The sequence below is a fragment of the Phalacrocorax aristotelis genome, chromosome 5, assembly GCF_949628215.1.
Source record: "Phalacrocorax aristotelis chromosome 5, bGulAri2.1, whole genome shotgun sequence".
In the NCBI taxonomy this organism is placed as follows: domain Eukaryota; kingdom Metazoa; phylum Chordata; class Aves; order Suliformes; family Phalacrocoracidae; genus Phalacrocorax; species Phalacrocorax aristotelis.
The window spans coordinates 57,719,494-57,742,395 of record NC_134280.1 but is presented as its reverse complement, the minus strand read 5'-3'; the positions used below and the strand labels follow the sequence as shown (position 1 = coordinate 57,742,395).

The following is a 22,902-nucleotide window of genomic DNA, read 5'->3' as shown; positions in this document are numbered from 1 at the left end:
TTTCTAAGGTTGTTTTGTTGCTTAGGTCTTCCCGTGTAGCTTGTACACTGAGAGCAAAGACAGAGCAGAACGCGTCTGTAGCCATCCAGATGGACTTCTGTCGATGGCGCTGCCTCTTGCCAAAGACCTCCGCCTTGGCGGCACTTTGTGTATTGAAAGTGGGAACTACACCTTAACTTTTAACGCGCAGTTGTAGCTAGTATCTCATTGTTTCATTTCACCTTTATAAATGGATGTAGTGTGCCGTGTAATGGGTGTGTTGCTGGATTCTCTGATCTTTTCAATTTTTTTTCAGAAACCTCTTCAAGCGTTAAAAAAGTCATAGGCGGTTGTCATTTGGAAATAGAAGAAATTACTGAATATTTGCAAGGGTGTAGACAGGAAACAGCTTTTCACAGGGAGTCAATGAACTTGGAGAAACTGGAAGTTGAGCATTTTGGCAGTAGCATTGATTTTACTTGAATATATGTATTGCTTTTTAAAATATTTATGGGAATAATAACTTGTAATTCAAAGTCAGTTGCTTTCCTGTGTCAGATTGGTGCTAATCATGTATTGTGAATTATACTGAAAGCTGCCCAATGCTAGTAAGTTGGAGTGATATGATTTTTGTTCCCAAACCCATGTCTGTCTTCTGGTATTTTAAAACAGAATTAATACTGTACTGGAGAATCATTAGGAAAGAACGCTTGACTATTGTAAATAATGGATGATGCTCACTTTTAACCAAAGGTATTCTGCTGAAGTTTCTCTTCTCTCTTTCCCCTCCTCATCTGCCAAAAAAGGGAGGGAGGAATCCTACCCAGTATTTTAATCTAGCATTTTGAGGTCTTTATCTCATTATAAGTTTGATTTCTAAAATTATCAATCTGGTCTACTCATGTGCATAGAATTGTAATCTGGTTTCTGGGATGGGATGTGAGGTTTTGTTTCGTTCTGATATGAAGCACTTGGGACAATGAAAAAAATGTGAACAGACTTTCCACAAAGATTTTGCACCTTTAACGTATGAGACCACACAGAAATGTGTCATTATCAGTGCCCTCTTGTATGCAGATTTGATCAAATTTTGACTGAGAGTTGACCAATGTGGGGTAAGTGCCTCTGTATAATTTGCCTTGCCCTTCTGAAATTATTCTGTGCTAAATAAGTTGGTATCCTAAAACTGTAACATAATCTTGTTAAATGAAAGAAAAATAAAACATTGGGATTTATTTCTGTTGAGATCTCATAAGTTTCTTTGTTAACACAGTAGAACTTTGAAAAAAAGAAGTAGATGTGAAGCATCTGTTACACATCTTCTAGATCAGCTTTGCAGTTGACTGGACTGTGGATAAAAGACACGCTAAGTGGTTGAGTATTGCTTATGCTGGGAAAACAAATGAAGCTAACAGAATTTCAAAGGCTTTGAAGCAGTGTCGCGCTCAGAGGTGTTCAGTTGTTTTCTTTGGCAATATAAGTCGAAGCAAGCTAGTTTACTTTATTAGAGGCATAAGGCTAGTCTTGTAAGCTTCCTCTGACTAAGATGAATTTGGCTGATTGACCTTATTTCTTTCTGGACCACACGTGTTGTGCCGCATTTGGGGTTTTTTTGTTTGGTTTTTTTTCCCCCTCTGTAGGACGCATCTCTTTTAAAGGACAGCAGCATTTTCCATATTTTGTTAAATCTTCATTTTCATTTTGTTTCCCTATAGAACTATGTTCTGCTATGATGGAGCAATGCAAATCAAGTAGAATAGCCCAAATTAATTCTTCACGTTGGCGGCAGGATGATTGCCTGCATGGAATCAATAATGCATCATGGAGGGATCAAATTTTGGAGTATAATGTGTGAATAAAGCTTGACACAAAACAAAAATTCAATCATCATAATAGCAATTAGGAAAAAGCTGCAGCTTATCCCAGCTGTAATCTCTGCTAACAATGAAGCACAGCCTGGTAATCAGCACGTATGGTATGAAATGCACTAATAGAAATCATGGCTCTTTGTTATGTGCGTGTGGGGTGAAAGTTTCCTTTTAGCTAACTTGTACTGTGTTAACTAGATATAGTATCCCTCAACCGCATTATTGAGTGTGTGTGCACTTGTAAAAACACGTATCAGCTGTGTGTTCATCCCAATGTTTGCATAGACAGTAGCACCCCAAATCATGGATCCTTTGTGTTTTCAAGCAGAACTCTGATTAAATAGATTGCAAGCGTAGGCCAAGTAAATAATATATTGGAGGACTCCATTAAACATGTATCTGTATACAAACATTGGGTTTATTTAAAAAAAAATCCATAGTTTCTTCAAAAATGAAAAATACAGATACTCAGTGGTTGTGTGCACCGGGGTTGGAGAATGGGTCTTAGGTTGATGGGAGGTATTTAGGCCAATGAATATTAGGTAATCTGAAACTGGATTAATAGCAGCAGTTGTGTTCCCTGTTGTGTAAGAGCCCATCTTACCCTGCACAGAAGGAAAGAAAAGCAGCATTTGGAATTAGAAAAGCAGTGAAATTGATTGTATAATGGCATTTACAGGAATGGTGCCACCATGCCCTAGCCAGGACAGCAGAGCTGTGGGCTGACTTCACAAATGAGTATGCCAGCTGACATACAGGCGTACTTATAGGTAGGTCTACGGATATGGAGAGAGATCTACCTCCAGCAAGATAGATCCTCGCAATCTGCTTCTGTTGATAAAAATCATTATACACACAATAAGGCACGTCCAGGTTGTACAGAAGCCTAATATGGAATAGTGCCATATAGGAAGAAGAGCTGTTCTATGTGCTGCTGATGTCTTTTGTTTTCTTTTTAACATACCTTTCTCAGATACAGCTGTTGACGAGTCATGCAAAGATGGAGGAGGGGAAGTGGTGGGGTGGCATTTTCCTCGCATGACATGGAACCGAATTTTTCTGATGCCTAATATTCCTGCAGCTGCCTTATTTTTTTCTCCTTTTTTTTTTTTTGTTTTTATTTTTGTCTCCTATGCTCCTCTACCTTGGACCTTCTCTGTGGTCCATCATTGTCTAACTTCACAGTTGTAAAGAAACATTACACATCTTCCCAGACATCAGCTTATTCAAAGAATGTTTGGTTCAGTTCACGAAAGACCCTGTATATACTTGGGTTGCCTGTTGGTTTTTTGAGGGCTTGATCTTGACACCCATGGTCTTGGTGTAATTTCAGAGGTTTGGTCTGACTTTAGTTCATGACACACTGTCCTTTTGTGACTCAGGTACAGCAGTGGATTAATGTATTTATGAAGAGGAGGCAGAAGGCTGTAAAAGCAGGAATCTGAATAAGGCCAGAGCACATTTGGCAGCAGAATAAACCATGAGACTTGGTTCGGTCAGAAAGGCAAAAAAAAAAAAAAAATTTGAATGTTTCTCCAAAGCTGACCAAGTGCGGAGCTAGAGGTAGTCTTCCTAGAGGTGTCCCTGTTCCTGGAAATGACAAATAGAGAGGCATGAGAGTACTGTGAGATAGTAAAGTAATTGCCTAAACCTTTTCAAGAAATAGAAGCTACTGTGGCACCGATAACCTAGTTCTCTATTTAATGCAAACTCATTTTATGGGAAGAAGGGGTGAAAGGAGTTAGCAGGCCTAATAGGAGCAAACTACTTCATATAGGTGTATTCCTGCCAGGCAATCAAATAGTTCTTAGTGTTTGCTTAGACTAGATAGCTGAAGGATCTGGGTAGGCATCTGTGTAGGGTGTCATCGTTCTTCATTCCCAGATGCTGGTGAGATATGATAGTTGTCTGGTTGACATAACAAGCATTAAAACAGTGCAGGAACATTTTTTAGCTTGGGTAATAGGGCAAAAGAAGCAGCTGGTTCTTGGAAATCAGTTTACTCTAATTTTGGTTTAATATAGTAGAAAGGACGCTTGACACCCTGGCAGCGGAACATAATTTGTCTTCTTTGGAGTTAGTGTTAAATTTTATTATCTTTAATAGATACGATGTGAACATGTCAGCCTGTTTGTCATAGCCATTCGGAAAATGCTCTCTTATGGTAGAATCTTCGAAAAAATTCCTTTTAAGAGCAGTGCATTATTAATAAAGTAATCCATTAGGTCTGGTGATAAAGGGTCACAGCAGAGTCTGAAATACGTTTCTTAAATGGTTAAGAAATTTATCATGGTTGGAGGATTAATTGATTTCATTTGGAGGCTTTCTTAAGGTTTTTGGGCTTTGTGTTTAGAGATGGTTTTATTCTCTGCAAATGTGCTCGCTGCTCAAAGTTTTGCTTCGCTGTCATTAGCATGAACTATTACATTTCTGCTAAAGGCAAACTGTTCTTTTAGCATTATGGCTGATTGCATCTGTGAGGAGTCTTACTTAGGTAAAGAATATGAAAGTTTATGGCAAATAAGGTATTTTACTTTAAATCAGTTCAAAATCAGAATAATGGTATCAAGCATTAAGTGTTGCAGTGTAAGAATAAAAAAGGCACTGCAGATGCTGCTAAACGCTGAACTATAAAACTCTAATGGGTCCATATCTTTTTAAAATTGGACAGAACTGTCGTCATTTAGAATACATAGACACTGTTTTAAACCGTATAGAAATCACTGCCCCCAACTCCAATAATGTGCGTAACTGTTGCCAGGGAATGATTTATTCAGTGAATGTAGCTCCTATTCACTGAAGACTTGGGGGCGGAGGGAAGGGTGATTTAAAATGAAAGTTGTTCACTATTAGATTAACATAATTAAACCTATGGATGGTCTCGGAACAATTCACTGCAGCTACTCTTTTTTAATTCTCAGTGTGTAAGTGCGTGTGCGTGTTTTCTCTGTCCTCCAACAGGGTGACTCCCGAGCCCAAGTTTTCAAGCGTGATGTTGGGTGCTATCTGTGCAAACAGATGCTCAACACTCCTTTCCAGGGAATGTTCTTGCAAACGAGTTTCTTCATACATTGCACATGAAAGCAGATAATGGACGCTGTTGCCCAAATCTAGAGGGTTCTTTAATTTCATCAAGCATTTCTGAATTCTTTACGCCAGTGTTCAGAGTTCCTTGTGTGCTAATCAAACTCTGAAAGGGTGATTTGGGCAGTGAAAGTAATATTTGCCTTATTTTTAAACTATGGATTTCAACAGTTCAAGTTTTTTCTTAAAGAAAAAGTGGATGATTGTTACATATTCATGACTGAACTACAGAGAACTTGGACCAGAATTGAACAATTAACCCTCTCACCAATGTAAACATTCATTTGAGTGGAAGCCAGAGATGTTCCTACTCAGTTGATTATGGATCTGAGATATAGAAATGTATTCTGGAGGACTGTGTTTCTAATAAATAAAAAGGCATAATGAGAATGTAACTGGGAAGGAAGACAAAAGCAGCCATGCTTTAAATTGTTAATGATGGTGCCAGTGGCTGCAGCTTTACCACAGCTGTTTAAATTGATCAGCTAGTGAAAATGTTTTATTTTGGCATTTTCCCCTCCATGTGCAACTCTTTCGAAGGGACTTCTGGAAGCTTTTCAAAGGGGAATCATGATCCTTTTTTAAACCAGGCTTAGAACACCAGAGTTTCCAGTATTTTGGAATCCAATATTTAAGGATGCAGTTCAGTTTTTCTTTTGTAAAGTTTTTGGCTGTTGAGCCATTGCTTCCCCTAAATTTCCTTTCCCACTCTTCTTTTTTTTTTTTTTTCTTTTTTCTTCCCCCTCCAAGAATATTGCAAATTACTCGCTACCTAGAAGAGATGAGGCAACAAGCACACTTCCTAGCTGTCGTTTTTTTCCCCAGTCTCCTCTATTTTTCCCAGCGCTACCGAGCTTGATCAGAAGAGCAGAAAGGTGCTATGTCAATTTGCTACGCATCTTTTGGTCAAGCATCCGGTCTGAAATTGTTCTGTAAAATGTACTTTCTCAGAGGGAGCTTGCTACTAATTTGTTCCCTGGTTGGCTCTACCTTGCAGCTGATGTGAGTTAACCAATACCTCTTTATTGCTTGTATCGTTTCCTTCTGTTCCAGAGAGATGAGTATACCGTTCAAAAAGATGCAGCCCCTTTGAGTGGAGTACGTAGGGGAGGGTTGTACTTTCTGTATTATTGACAAGTGACACGGTAGAGATCTACGGGTGGAGGACCGGCCTGAGCCCTTGAGCCTTGGTGTGTTTTGCAGAACACTCCTGCCTTGGGTTCCCACCTGAAAGAGCTGATGAGCAGACGTGTTAGGACTTTGTGTAAAGCCTCTTCCTGGCACTGTTGATGGCAGGTGACTCGTGGATAGGCCATGCCTTAGGTACTGTTGAGCAGCCTGATTTCTGCCTAATGTACTCGCAGAGGGGGTGGGTATTGAACATTATTCAGAATCATTATATATTTATCTTTATACTCCTTTGTGGAAAATGATTTCTGTAAGTACCCTGTTACGGTTATGAAAGCCCGAACCAAGCATCAGTCTCAAACCCTTTGACCTGTCTGCACAGAATGGAGATCTGTTTTGAAAAGGACTCCTTTATATCTGTTTTTACTCCATGCCCTTCCATTCATTTGCCTATACAAAGCAATAAAGGGTAAAACTAAAGTAACATAAATTGGTCTGTCTTCCTGAATCCATGTCTCGCTAATGTACCCAGATTAACTCAACTGTAAATTGTCTCCTTTGGATGTCGTGTCTTGCTAAAAGTTTCCTATATGATTCATGATTTGGATTGCTTTTAACAGCTATTGGCTAAGCAATATGGTAAATGTACAAGGTGATGCAATTGGCATTAGTGAGAGGATGCACAGGAGCATGTAATGCAGTCAATACTACATTAACTACTGATGCCCAATTACAGAAACTGGAAGAGTGGCTTTTAGGAGCATTAGGACTTGCAGAAGAGCTGAGATCACCTGCCGCTCCTTGCCTAAAAGCTTCACCCTTTATGCGCTGGGATCAAAGCAAACATTTAGTTGCTATTTTGTCGTGTATAACAACGAAGGTATTTTACCCCTCTTTTTTTTTTCCAAGAAGTGTCACACTGATGCTTTTAGCACATGTAAAATCCTATCTCCGTATTTCAAGAATCTCCTTCCATCTCCTGGGGCAAGACTTTATTTGAATAAAAACTCTTTAACCACCCCTGTATTTACTGTTTCACTGAAGCTTACTACTTTCGCCATTTTTTTCTTTTAAGGAAATACTAAGTGCAATTTAGAGTGTCCTATTTCAGTGTGTCAGACAAGGTTCCCCTTTGTTCCCCCCAGCTCCTTCCCTTTTCTAATCTGTATATGATTGTTTGTGACCTCAGCTGGCTTGAAGTCTCTAGAAAGAGTGTTTTAAAATACAACCAGATACCACATAAAACAGGATATTTGAGTGTGTGACCTCTCTGCAGTCCACGTTCAGATTAAGCACACATTGTTTCCACCATTGCTTTTAAAACCCATTTGCAGTAGATGGCAAAGGACCACATTACACTAAAAGACAGCACATACTTTTAGATTGAGCTGAGTGTGATCACAGTTTCTAAATCTGTTTTTAAAATAATGAGCAATGTCACTGCTGCATGGCAAAACTAGCAACCCACAAAGTTCCTCTGGACTTGGAGCGAGATGGGAAATTAAGGAGCTCTAAGAACACTGAAATATTTTAATATAAAAGACAGCTGGCAGGTGGCTTATTGCTCTTGTTGCAGCATTTGTCTCTACTTCCAGCTATGATACTTGGCATATTGCTGCTGCTTTTAACTCTCAAAGCATTTTGCCAGTATTGAGGAATTTGTGCACCCCAAGTTACTCTGGCCTTAGTTCCAGGGAATGCTCTCTGGGGGGATGTGCCTGACACCCCAAGGCATGGGTGGGCTTCTGTGCAAGTTGTCCCAGATTTGTTCAGCTCTGCTTTCTCTCTGCACAGCCCTTGCTGCGCTGCCCAGCAGAAGAGGAAGGTGGGATCTGCAACGCCGTCTCTTGTAGCACAGCGCTGGGCCTGTTTCCCACCTCACTTGCTCCCTCATGCTAGGTTTGGAGGTCAGAGCTCCGTAGAAGGGAGAAACGACTTCTGGATTCCTGGGAAGCACAGAGCACTATTGCAACAGTTGTTCTCCTTGATTGTTGTTGGGGCAGTTGTGTTGATCCCCTCCCAATATCTTCCTGCCATAATTATGAGCATCGGTCACATCCCTTCCAATTCCTGCCATGAATATAAGTGTCGGTCGCATTCCCCTCTGCCATTTCATGCATGCAGCAGAAAAATGAGCTAAGGCTGTGCTGCAAAACATCCTGACAGTCTACAGGCACTTACTTAGTGACCCTTTTTTGGTAGGTGGTGCCTTAACTTCTTAGGCCACTGGTGTGTTGGTTCTCCATGCGATTGCTCCAAGGTCCCATCAAGCTCTGCCCCACATCTAGTGACTGTCTCGGTATTCAGCTGGTCCAGGGGTGTTTGCTGTGGCCAGAGGAAGGAGGGACTGGAGGGGTGGGGGCAGAGAAGCTGATATTTTAAGAGGGCTGTTGCTTTCAGTTCCTGATCGATGCTCTTTTGCACATCCAGAGGGAGGGAGCAGAAGGTAACCTGCTGGTTTTCTCCTTCCACTAATGTGTTCAAAAGATGGCACCAGCAGTGGAGGCGTGGGGGAACTTGACTGAGCTCTGCCTTTAGCGTGGCTTCAACGCAGACAAGTATCCTGTGCTTGATGCACTTTCCAAGCTGTAAAAACAATGCTTTAAATATCTGAAGTACCCAGCAGGGCAAGTCAAAACGTCCTTGAGCAACTTTGTGTTTAGACAGCGTTTTCTCTTTTCCTTTGATCAGGAGGGAACAGATGTGTCTCTTATGTGTGTGTTTGCACACACCCCCTGATGCACACACATTCGCTGTCCTTGTGCAGGGACTGCAGTATTTAGGGTAGGTTGTTATTCCTCTTTGTTCTTTCTTATTACTTTTTTTTTTTCCAGGGAATTTAAGTTGGAATTTAGAGAGGTCAGACTAAACAAGGTTTTAACTTACTCTAGCTCGTTCCCTTATCTTTCTTTAATTTAGGTAGAGTTAAAAAATAAAAAAAAGTCTCCCTTAAAAAAAAAAAAAGTATGCATATGTATAATCGATTCATTGACTAGTCTTTTTGGGGGTTTTTAAGCATTCAGTCTAAGTGGGCTGCTCAGTGAAATTTGTACATTCATAAAATAGCTGATTGAAAAGCAATATTTCAGATAAATACAAGCCAGCGATCTATCAGCAGTTGTAATAAAAGCTGGGCTTCAGGCTGTGATTTTATTTTGAAATAATAAGAATTGCTTTATTCTTTTTACTTGAGTTACCATGGTAATTCTGTCGTGTAGCAGTGTTATATTGATTTAGAAAGTGGACAGTAATATTTCTTTTGTGTTATTCTGTTTCTAGGGGTTGATTTCTAATTTCCACTTGGAGATTACTTTTATAAATTTCTTAAGTCCTTCCACTTTTTTCTCTAGCAGTGTAATTTTCCTCTCACACATTGCTATTTTCTGAGCTTATTGGTTTGCTCTTATTTTAAATTAAACTTGCTGGTTTCAAATATTGAAATGACATCTTTGTCTGTGTCTGTACTTTGGTTTAGCAAAATATTACAGTCTGCTGTTTTATGCTTAATAATTTAAGGGAAGCTTTATGTCTGCCATCAGTGGTTGTTGGTAACTTATGACTAAACCAACACAGAGCTTAAACCTCTGACATTTTAATACTGTGTAATGGTGTTTCCACCCTGCACACCGTTTCTTTGTTTTGTTTTTTTTTTAATCTGCCTTGTCTGTGTATGCTAAAGAGCCGGACAATTAAATACTGAAGAGATGAGGAGTTTTTGGGTGGAGCTGGCTCTTGGCCACTTTAGGTTTCCGTCTCACTTGAGCGAACCACTGGTTTTGTCCATTGTGCAGGTACCCTCCCTGGTTACCCATCTTTCTTGTGCAGTTAAGAAGCTTCAGGTTTTCTGAAAACAAAACTTTGACTTGCAGAAGTGCATGTACATACCCAATGACTGACAAAAAATAACAAGCTGCTTTAGCTCTGTACAGGTTTGTTATACCTTAGCTATGGAGCAGTGTTCTTAGATTACTGCTGCTTTAAGAAATAAGTCTAAACACGATGAGACTGTTCCTTGTGGCATCTTTTTTTTTTTTTTTTTTTTGTGAATGAGAAATAATGCTTCTATTCCGAACATGAGAGATGAGGGGGGATGAACCTCAAGCATCACTGTTTTCAGAAGTGGTAGTTTAGATCCTGAAGCCAAAGCCATGAATTCTGCTTTCAAACAGTTGTTGTTCAGCTTACCTGTTAATATAGAGGGTGGGAATGCTATTCTGTGAGCACTAAGTACAAATTTCCTGATCTCATGAAAATGTCACTGAAAGGTTTTGCAGTGCAAGTAGCTGATGGGAGGGGAACTGAAGTATTGTTCTGTTGCCCTTTGGTTTCATTACTGTGTGAAGCTCACAACGGTAAGAACAGGACTCCAGGAGCCCCAGGTGATCTCTGCTGGGATTGCTGGACCAGCTTCAAGCAGGAATTACCGTCAGTTGGAAATGGCAGAAGATGAGGGGAAGGGCGGTATGAACATGTGGTGGTTGACCTCAAAAGGTCTGAGGTATGAGGTAGCTGGAAAAAGGCAAATGCGATCCTAGACTGGATTGAACAAGAAACTGCTAGTAATGATCACTGTTAATTATCCTGGAGAGGGGCACTGATAGACCTTGTCTGTCGTGGGTAAACCGCAGATCACTCATTCCCAGGGACAGTAAATCCATGTGGAAATAGGGCAGAGAGGATGCTCTTGAAGACAGAGGTGTCCATGCTTCAACTTGCCTACCTTTGCAAAATAAAGGCTGACTGGTCTGCCCTGTATGAGGACACTGGGAGGGGAAACACCAGGGAGGACAGAAAACAGGCTTTTTGCCCCAAAATATTTTATTGTCATTAGAACAAGTAGTTGGAAACGCCTTGAATATATCTAGGCTAGCAACTTGAAAGCTTCTGGGCTTCAAAAGAGTTGATCTCTAGATCAGCCTTCCCCAGAGAATAGTAGAGGCACGAAGCTGAATTGTTTGGGTTAGAGAAAGAAATGGTATGATAGCCTCTGACTGCAGGAGGTGGGACTTGCTGGTCCCTCTCAGTCATTAGTCCATGCTGAGGCATTTATGTCACAGTGTATGAAGCTCTGTCAGTGTTTCCATATAAAACCCATATTTTCATGAACATTCATTTATGGTGAAAGTCTGCACATAAGATCCTGCCTGAGGATACCTTTTTCTTTCCTATTAAAATTTTATAAACCCGTCACTTGGCTGGGATTTTTAGTTCTTTGTGAAAGTAAAGTAGACGGGGGGCCCGGATGAGGAAGCATGGAGGGTATAGTGTCAACAAGCTACAAGCTTATGCGTGAACTCCTAGCTGGGAATGGCAACTGCTATGTCTGCAGGTTCCGAACTTCTTTTCAGTGATCTGATTTGGTTTGATCCAAGTGTGAAAATGCATAAGGAGCTGCTGTTCCCAGAAGTTTCCCCTAGCTTTTCTGCATGTGTGTTGGCGTGCAGGTGTTGCCTGTGCTGTTCAGCTTAAGAGCAGTGATCCACAGACTTTAAAATCTTCAAATAGGTCTTGACCTGTGAGGCTGTAATGGCCCTTAGAGCCTTTACAGCCCATTGGGTGATGTCTGTTACACATTAGTCGGTAATAGCTCCAGAATAAATAACTTGATTTTTTTTTAAAGTCAGTAATTATATCTCTCCACAATGGAGTGCAATGACTCCACATGCTAAAACACAGTTTTAAAGTAATGCAACAACAGACTGTTTAATGTCTCTGACAGTCTCGGTGCTGAGTGTAAGTCCTCTGCCTTCTTTCTCCAACATTTTCTTTCTCATTGGTTACTCATATTACAGCATATCCATGCTACCAGGAGCTGACATCTCACCCCAGATTCCCTGTGATGTGGCAAACAAGTACCTGATACTATGGGTCTCCTCAAAATAATGCTTTGGTCTTTCCCTATTGCACCTGCTTTTCAGGAAGAGCTTCAGCCGATAATTTGCAATCATCTTAGTAGGGCTCTGTGCTCAAGAGAGCAATCTTGTCCTGGTAGGAGAAAGGACTAGATGATTTAACAGACTTTTTTTCAAAGCATTTCTCTCTGTATCTGATCTTTCCACAGGATACAGTGCTGCCTGCATCCTAAGTTGGGATTTGGGTTTGCTACCCCCTACCTAAAATATATTTTCTTTCCCTATGGTTCATTCAATTATAACTCTAGGATATATCTCTGGGACTGAGTAATTGGCTAGGTCAGGAGTAATCTTTATTTTCACTAGAGAGATGTTTACAAACTGATGCTGTAGTATCTCTCTAAAACCCACTGAGAATCTGATTAAAGGCCTGAGGATCTTCTGCAAAGATTGCCTGCTCCCAGTTGACTTGAAAGGGTCAGCATGCTGTCACAGTTTCGACGACTAAGAATTAACTTAAGGCTGATTCAAATGCTACTCTCTGTGTATAGCATTGATTGGACTGCTTTCAGATGGCAAGAGGTAACTTTATACTGTAGCATGTGTGAACTCCATTTAGTTAAATAGGAAAGCTGAATGAATATGGTTGTTTGCAGCATGGGAGCTCAAAGGTGAATGCATTCTACCCCTTATGACCTGAATTAAATACTTTGGGGAGGGTGGGAGAGGAACGTAATTCTCATATAACATACTTGGGATACTGAATGCTGCAGCTGTTCTACACCAAGTGCAGCTCCTAAGTTTTGCATAATCTTTTCTTCTCTTCCCCTACACATGGTCTGTCTTGTAGGCTTGAACTTAATGGGATAGGATTGCTTGTAGTGGAAATGGCAGCAGAGTGCTCTTCTGAATGGGGAAAAAAACCAAGACCCAATTAAATTAGTTTGGTGCATCATTATCACTGCCCCTTTTCCAGGAATTGGTAGTAGCACTAAGATTTTTAACCTGGTTTCATGTGAGCATTGATGCTCAAAGGCATTGTGCATTAATGTGAGAAACAGCTGGTGTTGACTTGCACAAGGCTGTGGCGTTCGTGATGCCACACTTACAGCTGCTAGTGTTAGGGCAGCTTTTAAAAAGACCCTGCTGAATGCAACCACCTGACATAATGATGTGCTCTGTGGGAAGCAATGCCAGGCTGCAAACTGATGTATTTTAGTGCTGTCAGTGCATGCACCAAAGCAGGACATGCTGCTGCTCCTGCTGCAGCTGAGCCTGTCACGTGGAATTCTGCTAAGCACATTATGCAAAGAAAATGGGCTGAGCTGAGGTGTGCTCCTGAGCACCTGCTTCTGCCTGCCAGCCTCTCCACCAAGCTAGCAGTTGCCTTTAGCTGATAGAGCAACAAGGGAAGGTGCCACACCAGCATTAAACCTTCAGCCAGAACACAGGGGCCAGCTGGTGTACGTCAGTGAGCAGCTTGCTGCTTCAAAGCAAAGGTGGGGATTCCTGATTTCTTGCCTCCTGTAATGTCTGGTAAGCTAAAGGCCTTTCTAGTGATACAGTCACAGTTCCTAGGCCCTTCTTGGGGTTTCATAGATGCATCAGTGCTGTCCATGAGCAAACAATCTCAAGGGTTTGGTGCATCTGTGTTAAAAGGTTCACATTTCCCTGGGCAGTTTCTTGGGCATTCTTCCTAGTGTTGTCTTGGAGTGAGGCCAAGATCTTAGGCTAACCTAAAGCCTTGGTGTGTTTTTTTTTTTTTTTGCTTTTTCTTGCGCTTCTTGTCTTGGAACTGTTGAAATAAGTCCAGGAGGATGAGATGCTGGAAACGCTGACAGGTTCTGAGTTAGAGCAACCAGAGGGGCCATGCTGCAGTAATGTATTGCTCAGCTTTAATTGTGCCTGGCGCTATTTCTGTGTTCCTTGTGGGCAGTTACTGTGCAGTGCTCCTGCATGGTGGCCACACTTGCATCCAGAGTTGCAATTTGCCAGCGGTCACTCTTAGAAGAAAAATGTGCCCTGGCAGGATCCTGAGCAAGCTCAAGGCGATAGCAACTGCACCAGCCAAGGCAGAGGAAAGGAGACTGACGTCTCCTGTAGGTGACCAACCACAAAGTCAGACAGTTTCCTATCTGCAAGACTTGGAAAATGACACCTAGTCCTTCCTCCCCCTACCTTCCCTCCCAGGCCGGAGGAGCTGCTCCCTTCTGGTCACTGTAGTTTAGTCATGACATGTTTCACTAAACACAACTGGATCCATTTTCTGTACAGTAAACAAAGCTTGGGACAAATATTTTGACTGTCTTTGCCCATTATAAACTTTTAATCAAACTAAACAGTGCATTGAACTAAGAAGCTGTGGATATGTTGCAGTAGCCTGTGCGCTACACTTGATGGATATTCAGTGTTTGCTTTTGCTTCTTTTCAACCTGTCTTCTTTCTGCTTGGGATGGTTGGCTCCTTCCTCATCACTGAGCAAGCTCCATGTGTTTAAGTCTCAAATGATGACTTGTTTCCCACCCCCCTCCCATCCCAAGAAACTAGATAAAAATTTGAGCTCAACAAAACCCGTGCCAAATCCTGATCTGTACTTAGGGTTTCTCAATGTGTGCTGTTCTCATTTAGCTTGTACGCCTACAGCACTGACTCTCCAAAGAACACTCCTTGGTGATGTTTAATCAAAGAAAGCAAATATTTTTAGGTCTTGGCTTAAGTTTCCATTAGATCTACAGAGCAAGCCAGTTGTGAAGGTTATTATGCTGGTTTCTGCTACAAGAGAGTGGCATGTGAGTTGTTACTACAGTACCAGCTGCAAACAGTGTGACAAGTCTCATTTTGTTTCAGTTAAATGAATACTCTTCAAATGGTATTAACCTAGTTAAAATTTTGCTTATCAAAGCAAGATCTGTAAAGCAAGCCAGGTAAGTGCGTATTACTGTTAGAAGTTGTATGAGAATGCAGGAGGAGGAGTTGATTTTGAACTTTCCTCACGCTCCATATCATGATCAAGTGCTTGAGGCAACTTTAACATCTGAATGAGTTTGTCATTAAAGGAGTTGTGTTGATAGCAGGGCTGTGTTTACTCAGCATTTCCCTGCAAGCTCTCAGAGTACTCCTTCCACTTACGTGTTTACCCTTGAGTTTAGCAGAGATGCCTACCCAGTGAAGGAAAGCTCTTACATGTTCTGTGGATGCTGAATGGCAGTATTTCCATGAAATAAATGCTGAAGAGGCTTTTTTATGTCTTGGAAGAAATCACTAAGACATCATGTAGGGAAAAAAAAACGCAACAGGACTTGGCCCTCCTTGTGTTTATGTTTGATTGGTACTATACTATGTAAGGCAGTATATGCATACAGAATAACAAGAAATAATCTCTAAGTTAGAATGTTTGAATTAAGCATCCAAAAAATGGTTGAGAAGGGCAATGAAAGTAAAGTAACTTTCCCAAAATAGGAGCATTTTGGTGGTCCGTGGTGGGATTAAATTCTGGTCTCCAGATCTCAGGCCTGAACACTATATGCTGAGTTGCAAAAACACATGTTAGTTCATGTGATTCTGGCTTCAGTACCATACCCAAGGGCAGATCCGCAGGGGTGCTGGCTGTCAGTCTGTTTCCAGTTTACTATAAGAGTAAGATTGCATTATACCGTGTCAAAAGGTAATCTGGCTAAGGTTTTCTGTATTGCTTATGCAATTTAATGTCATCCTCACCTTCCGCCTTGCTGGATTTATTGTACTGTATAATAGGTATTAGGGCAAAGTGTTTTTCCTCTGAAATAGAGAGAAACAATTTGGGAACAATGCGCAAACCAAATGAAACACATGCTCTACTGGAAGATTGGTTGACAATGATGTTTTAAAAATATTAGCAAGGAGATAGGCAATAAAGCACAGAATTATCTTTAGAAATGTTAAACTGGGTCTTCATGTATGGGAGAGGAGGTAAGTGCAGCCACCGAGTAGGGGAAGAGGAGAAGAGGGCATGCATGGATTGCAAGCAGGACATGCTGGGGAGTTTTGCGTGTTCCAGGTATTACTGGCTCTAAGTCAGAACAACTGATACAGAGGTAAACAGAAGTTGTATGGAACCTGCCATTTATAAAATGTACACAGAAAACTCTTTCTAACTAGCTAAGGCTTTGTCAACATTTAGTCTTTATTTTAGATGACTACTGATCAACAAGTATTTAGTCCTCTCCTGGGTGTTACGTGGTTTTGGCTGGTTTGGCATAGGGTGCCTCATGGGAACTGAATCCAAAGAGAGAAGTGGGAGGTGGTGAGCATAGCATTGCTCCTCTTTGTGCCACAGTCCTGTGCAGAAGGCTCAAAAGGGCCATTTCATGGCCACCTCTGCCACAGAATAGCAGGCTGCTTGCAAGCAGTCAGCACCTTCAGCCCTTGGTGGCCATCCTGCAGGACACACCTTGGAGGGAAGCTGGTGGTGCATGCTGGGACAGAGCTGGGAGACAGGAGCCCCAGCTGCAAGCCACGGGCAGCTGAAGATCCACCATGTGAGCTGCTGGGCAGCCCCCAGCCAGGGCCAGGGTGTCTTATACCCTGACGAGCTCTACCTCACCTGAGGTGCTTGGCATGGAGGACGTGCCTTGCTCCTCCTTGAGAGTACGTGGCTGAAAGGTATGGTTTGAAGTGTGGAATGAAGAGAGGAAGAGCAGAGACCTTTCCAAGCACTGTGGCAGAGCCCTCCTCCTGTTTGCCCCTGTGCCGGCTGTGGTGCAAACCCACTGCCTGTCCTTCACCTGGGGCTGCAGCCATTTGCCCTCTTCATCTGAGGAGCATGTCCTGCTTTATACCTCCATCTTCCTGACTTCTTTCAGACATCCGTGTGGCTCTGTACTCATCCTGTCTCTTCAAAAGACAGAAATCTTCATTTTCCCCTCCACTTTTGAAGAACTGAGATTCCTGAGTCCTTGAATCATTTGACTTGCCCTCTGCTATGCTGCCTTTGCAGCATCCCTTTTATATAATCACCACTGCTCACAGTATTCTGTAATACAGCCCCACTCCTCTATCTAATAGACCGCTATGATGTCCATGACTTACATCCCTGAATTTTCATTACTGCTACAAAGACTTTTATGCACTTTAAAAGGGAACAGATGGATTCTTCCCTGTTTTGGAAGAGATCATTCGTGCCTGTCCACCTTCTCAAGTTCACCTATTTTCATTACTTTAACTTAAAATGATTTGTGGAGCCTTCTGAGCTCTCAAAATTAAACTGGAGCCTGAATAAGATTTGAACCTAGATTTTCCTCATCTAACCTAAAGTAGATGATAGCTTCAAGGGAGGACCTAGAGAATAGTTCATTTTGGTTATACTTCAAAACAGTAGTCAGGCTGTTCTTCCCCACTGTGCTCTTTCAGAGTTGCTCCAAGGAAGCTCACAAAGAGCCCTTCTGAGACTGAAGTGGGAATGAAGCGCTAATTGTTAAATTATCTTTTGCCCCCCAAAACCTAAGGAAAATAATCTGAAGGATGTTAGTTGCATACAGAGTATTCCTGTCTCCATCCAGTGTTAAGTAGCCTTTATGTTTTGTTCTTTGCAGTTCTCAATAGGCTTTTGCACTCAAACAATACGGACTCTAGCAGGTGGCATCTTTGGCAAATGACCTCGTCTCAATACCAAGACGTTCAGAAGTTGGCCTTCCTCATCTTTTTCAGAACTATTAAAATAGAAGGTGAAGGGCAAATGTATTACTAATCGGGTGAAGAAGCACTAAGATCTTAGACTGGAAGAAAATCAAAATATTGGTTTCCAAAGAATTGAGTAACTGGTGAAGAGCATGGTCTAATAGCTGGGCATAGTAACTAGAAGCACTTCTCTCTAGAAACAAATGATGCAAACTTAAAAGAGTGGGTCTTCTGCTGTGGCAGAGGTTAATTATACGAGTGGTTCTGCAACTTGCAGGCTTTTTCTTCTGTGCTCTGCTCACATTTGCCTTCCTGACGTGAACTGCAAGTAATGTGCACAATTTATGTGTCTCTGTCTGATTTTGGTTAATTGTAGTAGTAATTACTAATTTCCAACCCTTGACCTGCTTTTCTAATCGCATTTTTTAAATGATCTTTTTGTGCCATTTTAAAATTTGGTGTTTGGTTTTTAATTTAGATAAATTATGCTAAAATGTTCTTGAGAGAGCTGCGCGCTAAGGTCAAAAGCTTTATCTGTGCTGTGCCCATTTTCTTTAACCTATTTTAATAATCGTAGCTGCTTTCTTTAATGGGTAGCTTTTGTCTGAACTATGTTAAATCTGTCGTGTTTAGACCAGGCTGCTGATGTAGCAGTAAAACAAAGTGCTGCGGAGCAGCCCAGAGGCCTGGGTCGGGGATGTTCTGGGGCCGGGTTTCCCTCCCTTGCTCCCTCCCAGCACAGCTCACAGCACACCCAGCCCCACAGGTCCCCTAACCTGCACCTCTGCAAAGCACCCAGAGACACACCATGGGTCTGTGGGGCTCAGTGGCCACCCTGGGCTGTATCTTCAGCATCCCACCATCAGTTTAGCTGTGCTCGCACCCCACCGACCTTGTTTGAAAGCCTTTCCCTCCACTTTTCCCTGTGAGTAATAGACACATGCCGGTTGCTGCTGGCAGTGGCCAGGGCCCCTCGTTATGCTGATTGCCCCACGAGTGCGTGCGAGCTGTGGGAGAGCTTTTTGGGACAGCCGGTAACATCAGCAGGGTGAGCACCTCCCCGCCTTACAGACTGCTGTGTCCTTCGAGCCGAGGTTTCGAGGGGAGGTGGCACTTCATCCCTTGGAAGAGAGATGGCCAGGCTTCATCATGAAAGGCAAGGGCTCACTGTCAGCCTTCTCGTGGGAGACCTCTCAATGTTTTTAGAAAGGATGCTTTTTTTTACCCCTCTGCTCTCCCCAGACATAAAAAAGCATACATGTGTGTTCAGGTAGAGAGGCAGCTTGCTTTGACTGTTGGTGGTAAACTGTGCTAGATTTCATGCATAAAGGTTTTCTTACCTTTCTCTCCTCCCCTTTTTGCTTTCGATGGGGAAAGTTTAACAGGGTGCGACGGTTTTCGAACTTGGAAACAGGTATTAAAGAGCAATTAGCTGGCCAGCCTCTCTGGATAAAACAGAGAAAGCTTGCCAAAGATCTTCTTGTCTTTAAACATTTGTACAAATCTCTTGTCAAATATAGAAATAATTGCCTTTTCCCCCCTTTCTTTTTCCTTTCTCCTCAACCACTTTCAGTCCTGCATCTGGTTTAATATAATGGGTGTTTGCATGAATGGCTTAGTTAGCCAGGGTGGTAATAAAACATTTTAAATTTATTGTGACATTTGGATTTAATTAAAAAGTACACACTTAGAAAAGTAAAACATAATGTGTAGAAGGAGTCAGGAAGGTTTTTCTCCTTTTCTTCCAAAAAGCTAATTAGAGTTGTATTTTAAATTGTTTATGTGCTGCTAATCATTGTAATAAATCATTTATACTGAGAAAGACACACTCTAATGTGCTTGTGTAACTGTTTATGCTCTCAAGTTTCTATCATGAACAAATTGATCTGGAAGTGAATTTATTAACCGCTAGGGAAGAAATCATTAGAGCTTTCTCTAAATATTCCCCAGGTACACTTTTATTATAGTAGTTTACTGTTTTAACTAAAAGTAACGTGACGGGGCCTTGGTTGTAATTATGATGCAAATTGACTTTCCATCGTTTAAAAGGAGGGAAAACTGCCTTTTTGCTGGTAATAGATATCTATGTCGTATATGTCAGAAAGCCTCACAGCTTCCAGTGTTTTTTTTGCTGAGAACAAAATGTAAACTCGTGTTTTCAGAGGAACTAGTTGTGGGGACTTTATGGAAGTTTTAAAATAATCCAGTGGAAAGTTTAATCTACCTGGCCTTTGCTAAAGGATCTTAGGACAAGGTAAGCGTAGCCTGTTGCATTAAATCTTTTCCATCTGGCAGCACACTTACAAAGAAACTTGGTGCTTTGAGAGTGCTGCAGAGAACTTGAAGTCTCTTGGGGATAATGGGCGTTGCTGTTTCCCTGTCCCCAGTGAAGACACTGATGCAGAGATTTTTCATGCGGAAAATCGGTAGCAGAACCGCAATTGTAATCTGAGATTTTCTGGTTCATGGTGCAGTTCTTAATCCAGGCTGGGGAGCTGCTGTCATCCCAGTTAGTGGGAACAAAGGTTTTTAAGGTGGGCTTTTCCTGTGAGTCTGGAGGTGGCCATGGAGCCGTGTGTGAGAGCGTAGGGAACCGCAGTCCGTGGGGATTTGCAGCCCACTGGCTGAGGCTAAGGAACAGCTTTCATATTTGAAGGTGTCGCTGAATTGGTTTTCAACACCCGTACTTTCCCTATGGTAGTAAATTGCATTTCCCGCCCTGCCCAAGATACCAAATCTGACTATTGAAAGCTCCAGTTAATGCTAGTAGGTTTTGTGGGTGCTTTTCAAATTTAGATGCTATTATTTCAGTACTGAATTATTTATTTACAGTTCTAGCATCAGGCCACCAGGCAGGAATACCTGCAACGTGTAGATTTATATAGTTGAATAGATGGTTAAGCATTTTCTATTTGAAGTCCTCAAAACTGTGAACTACGTTGCAACTTGATGGGGAGTTTTCATTTTCTATGGAATATTCTTAATTAAAAAAAAAAAGCAAAGAACCAAGTAAAAAAAACCCAATGACCAACCCACAAAACTAACCAGTGTTCCAATTTCTGGTACAGCAAACAGTCTGCAGCTCTTTCCAGCAGAGAAAGGATAGTCAATGTAAATAAAATTGTTCTTTTTAGTATATATATTATTTGGACAAGGAGAGTGGGAGGATGCGTGTGGAGTCCATGAGACGCAGCTGAAGAATGCAGTGGCACCAGGAGAGGAGTGGAGACAGGATTAAGCTGGAACAAGAAGCAAGGACTGCTTGTGCCTTCACACAGGAGCTTTCCAAAATCACTTGCTGTAGAAGCTGCAAACCACTGTGCTGAACTGCCACTGGCATTTCAGCTTGTTTCTCCTGCAAAACCTTACTCGGGCTGCATGTGTGCTCCCACCCTTCCCATTTAAGTGTTCAGTCGGACCGTGTGTGAGCCATCTCCAGCGCTTGGTGGAGGTGTATTGACTGCTTGACAATCCATGTCAGCGTTCCCGTGGCTAAGAGTGTTTGAAGGTTTTGATGGCTGGTGTGTGTGCACGTGTTTGTGAGAAAGACCTTCTGTTGCCTTGGGAAGTTAGGCACTGGAATAGCTTTGGGCCTTAAGTATCTGGACTTTTATTTTTACTGGTTTGTTTTTTTTTAACATGGTCCTTAGCTACTCAAGGTTGAGTTAATGTTATTTTTTCTCTTTAGCCTTAGGGAGGTTCAAAAGTGACAAATGCTTGTGAATCAGTCTCAGCCATATGCATGCCATGCCACCAGCAACCTGTGGGCACGTGTGTGTATGTGTGAAGAATTTATTGGTCCTGCAGTTACATAAATGTCACTGAAGTTGCCTTCTATTTCTAGGTTTTCCCCCAAGTAGTTTTTTCTTACAAGATCAAGATATTTACTCTCTGTCTCCTTTTAGACAATATTTCTGATGTGTTGGTTTAAAATCTAGTAACATTATACATATTTTGCTTGCAAAGTGTGAATTTTTCTGAGACTTCTAGTTATTCATTTTTCCAGAAAACTACTATACAGTGTTCTGCCACATTAGGTTTCCCTAATAATCCATGGGAGGATGTGATCAAGATCTATTACTGCCTCTCGACGTGGACGCCACTGAATTCTGTGAAGGAGCTGTAGTGGCAATTTGCTTTGCTGTTTGCAGGCATTTAAACCTGTATTTGGATAGCCTTGCTGTACTAACCAGGCTTCAGAATTGTAAGGAATCAAAGAATGTCTTGTGTCTTCTAGAAGATGTGGATTTTTTTTGTCATCTTTAGATCCTTTTATGGCCATTTTCAGAGTGAAATAAGAGGCTTTCAGTCATTTCATATTCTGCTGGTTCTGACGCTTAGAAATGTAAACGTGTCTCTCAGAATGCCATTAATTGAGAATAATAAATGTCCCTTTATATGCAAAGTCTTTATATAGAGGTGACTCCTGCTGTGATTCCTGGAGGCATTTTTCCTTCAAAGCACAAATATATCAGCACTTAAAGTGGCATTTGATATCCTCTTGCTGTTCCTGTGGCCTGAGCTCTGCATTGCCATGGCTTACTTTTCTTCTCTCAACACTTTGCAAGGTGTGCCGTATCCAGACATTGGACCTTCTCTGCAGACATGTCCGTGAATTAACGGGACTGAAAAATGGCCCGTGGCAGTTTTACAGAAAGTCCCAGGATTCAGAACTGGCTTGTCTTCTGGCAAACTGAAGGAGAGAGAAAGAGACCAACGCAGCCATGTGATATGCGTAGTTAGTGGGAACAAAGTTGGTGCCCATTTACCCCAGCGGAACTGATGAGGACAAGTTGTCCACTGCCACCTCTTGCTGTGTAAGAACAACTTTTGTGTCCAGTCTACTCATGCAGTTTTGGACTTGTGTAAAAGCATTAAAGCATCTGTCGTGGTTTAGCCCCAGCCAGCAACCAAGCACCACGCAGCCACTCGCTCACTCCCCCCTGGTGGGACTCGGGAGAGAATCGGAAGAGTAAAATTGAGGCAACTCATGGGTTGAGATAAAGACAGTTTAATAGGTAAAGCAAAAGCTGCACATGGAAGCAAAATAAAACGGGGAATTCATTCACTACTTCCCACCAGCAGGCAGGTATTCTGCTGTCTCCAGGAGAGCAGGGCTCCATCACATGTAACGGTGACTTGGGAAAACAAACACCATCACTCCAAATGTCCCCCCTTCCTCCTTCTTCCCCCAGCTTTATATGCTGAGCATGGCGTCATATGGTGTGGGATATCCTGTTGGTCAGTTGGGGTCAGCTGTCCTGGCTGTGCCCCCTCCCAGCTCCTTGTGCACCCAGCAGAGCAAGGGGAGCTGAAAAAGTCCTTGACCAGTGTAA

At 41.9% G+C, this 22,902-nt stretch overlaps 1 protein-coding gene across 9 annotated transcripts in view; it reads left to right on the top strand.

Moving 5' to 3' along the window:
* The window catches only part of LMO1 (LIM domain only 1), a 71,115-nt gene that overhangs the window by 14,576 nt on the left and 33,637 nt on the right, over positions 1 to 22,902 (top strand). The window lies entirely within an intron of this gene.